Raw genomic sequence first — 12,247 nt, 5'->3', positions numbered from 1 at the left:
ACATGAATGGTAACTAAACAAACACATCACACAGGCTCTTTAAAGGGGCAATCAGCAGTTGCTACATCCATTTGTGGACTTATAAATAAATGATATGTACGCATTGATTCTTGAAGAATATAACTTATAAATAAATGATATGTACGCATTGATTCTTGAAGAATATAACTTATAAATAAATGATATGTACGCATTGATTCTTGAAGAATATAACTTATAAATAAATGATATGTACGCATTGATTCTTGAAGAATATAACTTATAAATAAATTATATGTACGCATTGATTCTTGAAGAATATAACTTATAAATGCCTCATGACCTTAGTTCAACTGTCACACTCCATGAGAACCCAAAATATAAGCTTGTTTTACTCCAATATTTGTAAACAAAGTAAATGTAAATAATTACAGTACAGCCTCATAACATAGGGCAAAACTATCATTTTGATATCATGGATGGTCAGCCCTTGCATCCGTAGCTCTGTCTATGAATATGAGAATGTTACATTTCTCCAGCCCCATCATATTTGATTTTTACCAAAACAAGGGCTTTTTTATTGTTTCTACAACAAAGAGTTCACAGACAATGGGTGCGAGTTGTGTGCCAGGCAGGTCACTTATGACACAAGTCCGTATTCAACATCCATCCATGTCTGAGGATGTCGAGAGATGACGTGACCAGCCACTAGGGGCAACAGTGAGCGCCGTTACCTTCAAGTAGGTTTTGGTTTTGCTAGGGTATTGTGGACGGGGATGGCGGTAAGCATCTGCCTCTGGTTCCATGTAGACCAATTGTTCCAAGTAGACCAAAGGTTCCAAACAGACCAATTGTTCCAAGTAGACCAAAGGTTCCAGACAGACCAATTGTTCCAAGTAGACCAAAGGTTCCAAACAGACCAAAGGTTCCAAACAGACCAATTGTTCCAAGTAGACCAAAGGTTCCAAACAGACCAAAGGTTCCAAACAGACCAATTGTTCCAAACAGACCAAAGGTTCCAAACAGACCAAAGGTTCCAAACAGACCAAAGGTTCCAAACAGACCAAAGGTTCCAAACAGACCAATTGTTCCAAGTAGACCAAAGGTTCCAAACAGACCAAAGGTTCCAAACAGACCAAAGGTTCCAAACAGACCAAAGGTTCCAAACAGACCAAAGGTTCCAAGTAGACCAAAGGTTCCAAACAGACCAAAGGTTCCAAACAGACCAAAGGTTCCAAACAGACCAAAGGTTCCAAACAGACCAAAGGTTGCATGTTTGAATCCGGCGATTGAAAGTAGTTGTTGATATTTTTTGTTTTCAGCCTAACCCAAACCTTAACCCTTACCTTAACCATTCAGTCTAACCTTCAGAATCCGGAGTTGATGCCTAAACTTAACCCTAAATATTTTCACATTTCAGGTGTAGAACTTTGCAAACAACATCTAATTCTGATGTGAGACTGTGATAGCTTGTTTATGTGCCATGGCTTGTGTATGTTGTGTGTAAATGCCTGTGTGTATGTTGTGTGTAAACTCCTGTGTGTGTGTGTTGTGTGTAAACACCTGTGTGTGTATGTTGTGTGTAAACTCCTGTGTGTGTGTGTTGTGTGTCAACACCTATGTGTGTTAGTGTTAAAGTAACTGCATTGTGTGTTTCCTCCAGTGCAATTCACATAATGTCTTTGGCAGCTCTGGGGAGGAAGGCCGAACAGCAGGAGGTCTCACCAGGGGAACACAGTACGCCTCTCAGCCTGTCACACTTTGATGATGCGATCAAGACTCCACGGCATGGGGCCACCAATTTAGAGGCATGAACAGAGGAACTTGGGCTCCTTCTGACTGACAGCCTTCCATACCTCCCATCTATGTCAACTTTCCCCGTCTAATCTCTTTGGATTCAGGGTCTCTCTCTGTGTGCCTCGCTCTCTGCGTGCGTGCCTCGCTCTCTGCGTGCGTGCCTCGCTCTCTGCGTGCGTGCCTCTCTCTCTGCGTGCGTGCCTCGCTCTCTGCGTGCGTGTCTCGCTCTCTGCGTGCGTGCCTCGCTCTCTGCGTGCGTGCCTCGCTCTCTGCGTGCGTGCCTCGCTCTCTGCGTGCGTGCCTCGCTCTCTGCGTGCGTGCCTCGCTCTCTGCGTGCGTGCCTCGCTCTCTGCGTGCGTGCCTCGCTCTCTGCGTGCGTGCCTCGCTCTCTGCGTGCGTGCCTCTCTCTCTGCGTGCGTGCCTCTCTCTGCGTGCGTGCCTCTCTCTCTGCGTGCCTCTCTCTCTGCGTGCCTCTCTCTCTGCGTGCCTCTCTCTCTGCGTGCCTCTCTCTCTGCGTGCCTCTCTCTCTGCGTGCCTCGCTCTCTGCGTGCCTCGCTCTCTGCGTGCCTCGCTCTCTGCGTGCCTCGCTCTCTGCGTGCCTCGCTCTCTGCGTGCCTCGCTCTCTGCGTGCCTCGCTCTCTGCGTGCCTCGCTCTCTGCGTGCCTCGCTCTCTGCGTGCCTCGCTCTATGCGTGCCTCGCTCTATGCGTGCCTCGCTCTATGCGTGCCTCGCTCTATGCGTGCCTCGCTCTCTGCGTGCCTCGCTCTATGCGTGCCTCGCTCTATGCGTGCCTCGCTCTATGCGTGCCTCGCTCTATGCGTGCCTCTCTCTCTGCGTGCCTCTCTCTCTGCGTGTCTCTCTCTCTGCGTGTCTCTCTCTCTGCGTGTCTCTCTCTCTGCGTGTCTCTCTCTCTGCGTGTCTCTCTCTCTGCGTGTCTCTCTCTCTGCGTGTCTCTCTCTCTGCGTGTCTCTCTCTCTGCGTGTCTCTCTCTCTGCGTGTCTCTCTCTCTGCGTGTCTCTCTCTCTGCCTCCGCCGGCCTCTCTCTCCGCCGGCCTCTCTCTCCGCCGGCCTCTCTCTCCGCCGGCCTCTCTCTCCGCCGGCCTCTCTCTCCGCCGGCCTCTCTCTCCGCCGGCCTCTCTCTCTGCCAGTCTTTGTCTCTCTCTCCTAGTATGTGGGGTCTTTGTAAATATATGTGTTTTTGTTTATGCATGTTTGTGTGAGTGTGTAGTGTGTGTACTGTATAGTGTGTAGTGCTTATCCAATTATTTTCCAATCCCATCTAAGGGATGCGTCTGTTCCTTGCCATCTGCAGGAGATGAGGGTGGCACACATTAAGGGAGAGACGGGGGGCAGATGAATGGCACACACACACGCAGACACACAGTATAAATACTCTAGTGCTCTGGCTGGTCAATGACAGGAAAGCTAACAGAGAACAAAGAGAGAGAACATGAAAGAAACAACTATGAGTTGATGCCTCCTGTCTGAACCAGTTCAATGTGGTGCAGAACTTTCCATTGACTCATCAGTCTGCTCTGTCCAGACCTCCAGCAGAGAGGAAGAAGAGAAAGAAGAAGAGAGGGAGGGTCTATCCTGGAGGGGTGGAGTGAAGTCATGAATGATGCATAGGGACTGGTGTTAATTATTCCGTGTGTGGAACAGGACAGACATATGCACTAGGATAGAGAGAGAGAGGTGGGGTGGGTGGAGAGAGGAGAAAGAGTGGGGAGAAGGATGGAAGGACGGGAGAGAGAGAGAAGGATGGAAGGAGTGTGGGATGAAGGTAGAGAAAAAGAGAGAAAGAGAGAGAGAGAGCGAGAGAGAGAAGAGAGGGAAAGAGAATGATGAGAGAGATGGGATGTGTCTATTGTTATGTATGCCTGAGAGACAGCCTGGAAGTATGTGAGAGATAAAGACTAGACATGCATGTGTAAAACAGAAAGGTAAACGTATTCAAGGTATCAAGGGAACCATTAGAGATGTACAGGCTTGTATTGTGTGTTGGAGAAAGAAAGTAGAACACTGATTATGCTAATACTTCCTACTGCTAGAGGGAGCAGCCCACCACTTGCTCAGGTCAAGGTTAAAAAATATTTTAAAAATCCCCCCTCCTCATCCTCTCTCCCCCCGTCTCTACCTCACAGGCAAATCGCCCCCTAACTCCAAAATCCTGCCAATGCTGCAAAAAGAACATGCGGTCAAAGAACAACTCTCCCCCAGGACAGCATGGTTCTATAGTACCTCATTACAGAGAGTAGAGCAGCAGAGCACAGCTACAGTTAGATGTGTCCTAAACGGCACCCCATTCCCTATATAGTGCACTCCTTTTGACCAGGGCCCATAGGGATCAGGTCAAGAGTAGTCCACTATGTGGTGCCGGGGTAGCCAACCCTGTTCCTGGAGTGGCACAGCTACAGCAGGATGTTCCAACTAGGCTTCATACCTGACCAACTGAGATAATTGATTGGTTCAGTGATTGCCTAAATTATACACACCTGCTCCTCCAGGCCAGATAAACCAAGAACATGAACTGTCTGCAGTTCTCCAGGACCAGGTTTGACTTCCCCTGATGTAGGGAGTAGGGTGCTATCTACCCCTGATGTAGGGAGTAGGGTACTATCTACCCCTGATGTAGGGAGTAGGGTACTATCTACCCCTGATGTAGGGAGTAGGGTACTATCTACCCCTGATGTAGGGAGTAGGGTACTATCTACCCCTGATGTAGGGAGTAGGGTACTATCTACCCCTGATGTAGGGAGTAGGGTACTATCTACCCCTGATGTAGGGAGTAGGGTGCTATCTACCCCTGATGTAGGGAGTAGGGTACTATCTACCCCTGATGTAGAGAGTAGGGTACTATCTACCCCTGATGTAGGGAGTAGGGTATTATCTACCCCTGATGTAGGGAGTAGGCTACTATCTACCCCTGATGTAGGGTGCTATATACCCCTGATGTAGGGAGTAGGGTACTATCTACCCCTGATGTAGGGAGTAGGCTACTATCTACCCCTGATGTAGGGTGCTATCTACCCCTGATGTAAGGAGTAGAGTACTATCTACCCCTGATGTAGGGAGTAGGGTACTATCTACCCCTGATGTAGGTACTATCTACCCCTGAGTAGGGTACTATCTACCCCTGATGTAGGGAGTAGGGTACTATCTACCCCTGATGTAGGGAGTAGGGTACTATCTACCCCTGATGTAGGGAGTAGGGTACTATCTACCCCTGATGTAGGGAGTAGGGTACTATCTACCCCTGATGTAGGGAGTAGGGTACTATCTACCCCTGATGTAGGGAGTAGGCTACTATCTACCCCTGATGTGTACTATCTACCCCTGATGTAGGGTGTACCCTGAGGGTACTATCTACCCCTGATGTAGGGAGTAGGGTACTATCTACCCCTGATGTAGGGAGTAGGGTACTATCTACCCCTGATGTAGGGAGTAGGGTGCTATCTACCCCTGATGTAGGGAGTAGGGTACTATCTACCCCTGATGTAGGGAGTAGGGTACTATCTACCCCTGATGTAGGGAGTAGGGGTACTATCTACCCCTGATGTAGGGAGTAGGGTACTATCTACCCCTGATGTAGGGAGTAGGGTACTATCTACCCCTGATGTAGGGAGTAGGGTACTATCTACCCCTGATGTAGGGAGTAGGGTACTATCTACCCCTGATGTAGGGAGTAGGGAGCTATCTACCCCTGATGTAGGGAGTAGGGTGCTATCTACCCCTGATGTAGGGAGTAGGGTGCTATCTACCCCTGATGTAGGGGATGTAGGGGTGCTATCTACCCCTGATGTAGGGAGTAGGGTGCTATCTACCCCTGATGTAGGGAGTAGGGTGCTATCTACCCCTGATGTAGGGAGTAGGGTACTATCTACCCCTGATGTAGGGAGTAGGGTGCTATCTACCCCTGATGTAGGGTGCTATCTACCCCTGAAGGGTAGGGTACTATCTACCCCTGATGTAGGGAGTAGGGTACTATCTACCCCTGATGTAGGGAGTAGGCTACTATCTACCCCTGATGTAGGGAGTAGGGTGCTATCTACCCCTGATGTAGGGAGTAGGGTACTATCTACCCCTGATGTAGGGAGTAGGGTACTATCTACCCCTGATGTAGGGAGTAGGGTACTATCTACCCCTGATGTAGGTACTATCTACCCCTGATGTAGGAGTAGGGTACTATCTACCCCTGATGTAGGGAGTAGGGTACTATCTACCCCTGATGTAGGGAGTAGGGTACTATCTACCCCTGATGTAGGTACTATCTACCCCTGATGTAGGAGTAGGTACTATCTACCCCTGATGTAGGGAGTAGGCTACTATCTACCACTGATGTAGGGAGTAAGGTACTATCTACCCCTGATGTAGGGAGTAGGGTACTATCTACCCCTGATGTAGGGAACTATCTACCCCTGATGTAGGGAGTAGGGTACTATCTACCCCTGATGTAGGGAGTAGGGTGCTATCTACCCCTGATGTAGGGAGTAGGGTGCTATCTACCCCTGATGTAGGGAGTAGGGTGCTATCTACCCCTGATGTAGGGAGTAGGGTACTATCTACCCCTGATGTAGGGAGTAGGGTACTATCTACCCCTGATGATGCTATCTACCCCTGATGTAGGGAGTAGGGTGCTATCTACCCCTGATGTAGGGAGTAGGGTACTATCCCCCTGATAGCTCGACAGACAGACATATTGCTAGACAGACGGACATATAGCTAGACAGACAGACATATAGCTAGACAGACAGACATATAGCTAGACAGACAGACATATAGCTAGACAGACAGACATATAGCTAGACAGACAGACATATAGCTAGACAGACAGACATATAGCTAGACAGACAGACATATAGCTAGACAGACAGACATATAGCTAGACAGACAGACATATAGCTAGACAGACAGACATATAGCTAGACAGACAGACATATAGCTAGACAGACAGACATATAGCTAGACAGACAGACATATAGCTAGACAGACAGACATATAGCTAGACAGACAGACATATAGCTAGACAGACAGACATATAGCTAAACAGACAGACAGATAGCTAGACAGACAGATAGCTAGACAGACAGACAGATATAGCTAGACAGACAGACAGATAGCTAGACAGACAGACAGATAGCTAGACAGACAGACATGACAGCCAGACAGACAGATAGCTTGACAGACAAACAGACAGATAGCTAGACAGACAGACATGACAGCCAGACAGACAGATAGCTAGACAGACAGACATGACAGCCAGACAGACAGATAGCTAGACAGACATGCCCACAGATCCAGTTTTAGAAACATACACACACAGCTGTTCCCAGCAGAAAGCGGCCATCACATTGGCAGGTGCCCTCAGTGTGTGTGTGTTGTGTGTGGTGTGTGTTGTATGTGTGTTACCTCAGGTAAATATTGTCTGAGAGGATTAGGCGTCCAGAGCGGCACCCAGATGGGCGATAAGATCCTCGCCCCTGCCACCCTCACGGCCAATCACCATTGGAGAACACACACACACACTGGATGACCGCTGTCTCTCTGTCATATCAAACACACACACCATGCACACATGATTGTTTAATCAAATTAAGATTAAATTAAGATTCAGCAGCGTCTTGACAGAGACAGTGTGTATTTATCATGCTAATCTTCTCCGTGCCTTATCCCTGTGTCTCTCTGTCTCTCTGTCTCTCTGTGTGTGTGTGTGTGTGTGTGTGTGTGTGTGTGTGTGTGTGTGTGTGTGTGTGTGTGTGTGTGTGTGTGTGTGTGTGTGTGTGTGTGTGTGTGTGTGTGTGTGTGTGTGTGTGTGTGTGTGTGTGTGTGTGTGTGTGTGTGTGTGTGTGTGTGTGTGTGTGTGTGTGTGTGTGCGTGCGTGCGTGCGTGCGTGCGTGCGTGCGTGCGTGCGTGCGTGCGTGCGTGCGTGCGTGCGTGCGTGCGTGCGTGCGTGCGTGCGTGCGTGCGTGCGTGCGTGCGTGCGTGCGTGCGTGCGTTTTACAGATGCAGCCCAGCCACAGACATGTGATGATAGGAAATGTCCATCTTAGCCTGATTTCTCTGGGTCGATCTCCCTCCTGCATACGAGGCTGGGCATTGTCCTTTTACATGATTTATTTGACTTTTACTTAACTAGGCAAGTCAGTTAAGAACAAATTCTTATTTAGAATGACGGCCGACCCCGGCCAAACCCAGACAACACTGGGCCAGTTGGGCGCCACCCTATCTGACTCCCAATCACAGTCGGGTGTGATACAGCCTGGAATCGAACCGGGGTCTGTAGTGACGCCTTTAGCACTGAGATGCAGTGCCTTAGACCGTAGCGCCACTCCTTTGGTGGGCCGTTGTGGGTTCTGTAAATAACTTGTCTTCTAGATTAACAGTCGGCTATAATGTAGCCAGTATAGCAGAGCATCAGCGTACTGTACCAGCTGTATATGAAGGTTCACAGATCACACATTGACTCCGCTTACGCCGGTCCCCTGTTACTGGGTCTTAATATGATTTCATTCAGAATACATCTGTTGGCACTAATATCACTCCATAGTGCTCTGCCCTCCTCTCTTAAACAACGCTCCAACTGAAACACACAGGAAGGACAATGACACCGCAGTCCCACACTTCCTGCCTGAAACAGCACTATCAGAGAATGAGGAGGCTTGGTGTTTAATATATGTAATGTTGATGGTTAATTATCCAATACATTAAATCAATCAAGTGATGTGGTTTCATGGAAACACTTTATGCATCCTAATGCTTTTGGTAGAAACCTCTATGACTAAACTCTATGACTCTGGTCCTGTCTGTCTCAAGGTGGTTCATTCCTTCCCCTACCGTGGAGGAACATGGGTGCTACAGGACCTCGCCACACTCCAAAGGACAGCCGGCCCGACTGAAAGACTCCTTCCCCTACCGTGGAGGAACATGGGTGCTACAGGACCTCGCCACACTCCAAAGGACAGCCGGCCCGACTGAAAGACTCCTTCTCCTACCGTGGAGGAACATGGGTGCTACAGGACCTCGCCACACTCCAAAGGACAGCCGGCCCGACTGAAAGACTCCTTCATCTAGCACGGCCATCACACCGTGGAGAGAGAGAGAAGAAAACGTGTACGAGTCGAGGAAGACAAGAGAAAGAAAATGACTTGTCCATACCTGACTACCTCTGTAATATGAAATCCAATTTAGGGAAGAAGGGGGAAAACGGAGAGATAAAGAAGGGAGGTTTTTTCTCCCCCTCTGCCGCGTCGCGCCGAGCCCCATCAACCAAGGCAAACACTAAATAATGAACAATACTGTGTCTGTCCCGCCACGATAAAACACACTCCATTAATGCCACTCGGCAGAATGAATGATAATTATGCCACGTTCACCGCCCGTTCTCTTATTGAATTCTTATCTGAGCTGCCGAGGAGGAAGGAACAGCGCTTCGACTGTCTCCTCTTCCACCCCCCTAAAAAAACAATAGAAAGAAAATCCCTCATTTTAGTCGTTCAGAAAGGGGAAGTTCACAGAGGAAATAGGAACTTTTATAGATGTCAAATGAAGGAGGTGACATGGGATGCAACAGAGGAAGAACTCAGTGACTTTCATGCTCTGGAACAGGTGATCACAACACTGAGCTTAAGATGGGCTGTGTCCTTTCTACGTGTGTGTGTGTGTGTGTGTGTGTGTGTGTGTGTGTGTGTGTGTGTGTGTGTGTGTGTGTGTGTGTGTGTGTGTGTGTGTGTGTGTGTGTGTGTGTGTGTGTGTGTGTGTGTGTGTGTGTGTGTGTGTGTGTTCTGAACCCTTCTGGGTGTGGTTTGAGCATCACCATCAAGGTTGTGTTTATATATTGAAGGATGGCACAATTAGAATGATATTCTATCTGTATGGGCACACCACCATAAGAGTTGGAGATCAGAAACAGAAACACCACCATAAGAGTTGGAGATCAGAAACACCACCATAAGAGTTGGAGATCAGAAACAGAAACACCACCATAAGAGTTGGAGATCAGAAACACCACCATAAGAGTTGGAGATCAGAAACACCACCATAAGAGTTGGAGATCAGAAACACCACCATAAGAGTTGGAGATCAGAAACACCACCATAAGAGTTGGAGATCAGAAACACCGCCATAAGAGTTGGAGATCAGAAACACCACCATAAGAGTTGGAGATCAGAAACAGAAACACCACCATAAGAGTTGGAGATCAGAAACAGAAACACCACCATAAGAGTTGGAGATCAGAAACACCACCATAAGAGTTGGAGATCAGAAACACCACCATAAGAGTTGGAGATCAGAAACAGAAACACCACCATAAGAGTTGGAGATCAGAAACAGAAACACCACCATAAGAGTTGGAGATCAGAAACACCACCATAAGAGTTGGAGATCAGACACAGAAACACCACCATAAGAGTTGGAGATCAGAAACAGAAACACCGCCATAAGAGTTGGAGATCAGAAACACCACCATAAGAGTTGGAGATCAGAAACACCACCATAAGAGTTGGAGATCAGAAACAGAAACACCACCATAAGAGTTGGAGATCAGAAACAGAAACACCACCATAAGAGTTGGAGATCAGAAACACCACCATAAGAAACACCACCATAAGAGTTGGAGATCAGAAACACCACCATAAGAGTTGGAGATCAGAAACAGAAACACCGCCATAAGAGTTGGAGATCAGAAACACCGCCATAAGAGTTGGAGATCAGAAACACCACCATAAGAGTTGGAGATCAGAAACAGAAACACCACCATAAGAGTTGGAGATCAGAAACAGAAACACCGCCATAAGAGTTGGAGATCAGAAACACCACCATAAGAGTTGGAGATCAGAAACACCACCATAAGAGTTGGAGATCAGAAACAGAAACACCGCCATAAGAGTTGGAGATCAGAAACACCGCCATAAGAGTTGGAGATCAGAAACACCACCATAAGAGTTGGAGATCAGAAACACCGCCATAAGAGTTGGAGATCAGAAACAGAAACACCACCATAAGAGTTGGAGATCAGAAACAGAAACACCACCATAAGAGTTGGAGATCAGAAACAGAAACACCGCCATAAGAGTTGGAGATCAGAAACACCGCCATAAGAGTTGGAGATCAGAAACACCACCATAAGAGTTGGAACACCACCATAAGAGTTGGAGATCAGAAACACCACCATAAGAGTTGGAGATTAGAAACAGAAACACCGCCATAAGAGTTGGAGATCAGAAACACCACCATAAGAGTTGGAGATCAGAAACACCGCCATAAGAGTTGGAGATCAGAAACACCACCATAAGAGTTGGAGATCAGAAACACCACCATAAGAGTTGGAGATCAGAAACACCACCATAAGAGTTGGAGATGGAGAAACAGAAACACCACCATAAGAGTTGGAGATCAGAAACAGAAACACCACCATAAGAGTTGGAGATCAGAAACACCGCCATAAGAGTTGGAGATCAGAAACATCACCATAAGAGTTGGAGATCAGAAACACCACCATAAGAGTTGGAGATCAGAAACAGAAACACCGCCATAAGAGTTGGAGATCAGAAACACCACCATAAGAGTTGGAGATCAGAAACACCACCATAAGAGTTGGAGATCAGAAACACCACCATAAGAGTTGGAGATCAAACACCACCATAAGAGTTGGAGATCAGAAACACCGCCATAAGAGTTGGAGATCAGAAACACCGCCATAAGAGTTGGAGATCAGAAACAGAAACACCACCATAAGAGTTGGAGATCAGAAAACACCGCCATAAGAGTTGGAGATCAGAAACAGAAACACCACCATAAGAGTTGGAGATCAGAAACAGAAACACCGCCATAAGAGTTGGAGATCAGAAACAGAAACACCGCCATAAGAGTTGGAGATCAGAAACACCACCATAAGAGTTGGAGATCAGAAACACCGCCATAAGAGTTGGAGATCAGAAACAGAAACACCGCCATAAGAGTTGGAGATCAGAAACAGAAACACCACCATAAGAGTTGGAGATCAGAAACACCACCATAAGAGTTGGAGATCAGAAACACCACCATAAGAGTTGGAGATCAGAAACAGAAACACCACCATAAGAGTTGGAGATCAGAAACACCGCCATAAGAGTTGGAGATCAGAAACAGAAACACCACCATAAGAGTTGGAGATCAGAAACAGAAACACCACCATAAGAGTTGGAGATCAGAAACAGAAACACCGCCATAAGAGTTGGAGATCAGAAACAGAAACACCACCATAAGAGTTGGAGATCAGAAACACCGCCATAAGAGTTGGAGATCAGAAACACCGCCATAAGAGTTGGAGATCAGAAACACTGCCATAAGAGTTGGAGATCAGAAACACCACCATAAGAGTTGGAGATCAGAAACAGAAACACCACCATAAGAGTTGGAGATCAGAAACACCGCCATAAGAGTTGGAGATCAGAAACACCACCATAAGAGTTGGAGATCAGAAACACCACCA

General features: G+C 47.5%; 1 protein-coding gene across 1 annotated transcript in view; it reads right to left on the bottom strand.

Annotated features, from left to right (window-relative positions):
• The window catches only part of exoc4 (exocyst complex component 4), a gene marked incomplete at its 5' end in the record, with an annotated part of 105,429 nt that overhangs the window by 56,942 nt on the left and 36,240 nt on the right, over positions 1–12,247 (bottom strand).

Source organism: Oncorhynchus gorbuscha, unplaced genomic scaffold (genome assembly GCF_021184085.1).
Source record: "Oncorhynchus gorbuscha isolate QuinsamMale2020 ecotype Even-year unplaced genomic scaffold, OgorEven_v1.0 Un_scaffold_695, whole genome shotgun sequence".
In the NCBI taxonomy this organism is placed as follows: domain Eukaryota; kingdom Metazoa; phylum Chordata; class Actinopteri; order Salmoniformes; family Salmonidae; genus Oncorhynchus; species Oncorhynchus gorbuscha.
The sequence above is the reverse complement of the archived record's forward strand: the minus strand, read 5'-3'. Positions and strand labels throughout refer to the sequence as shown.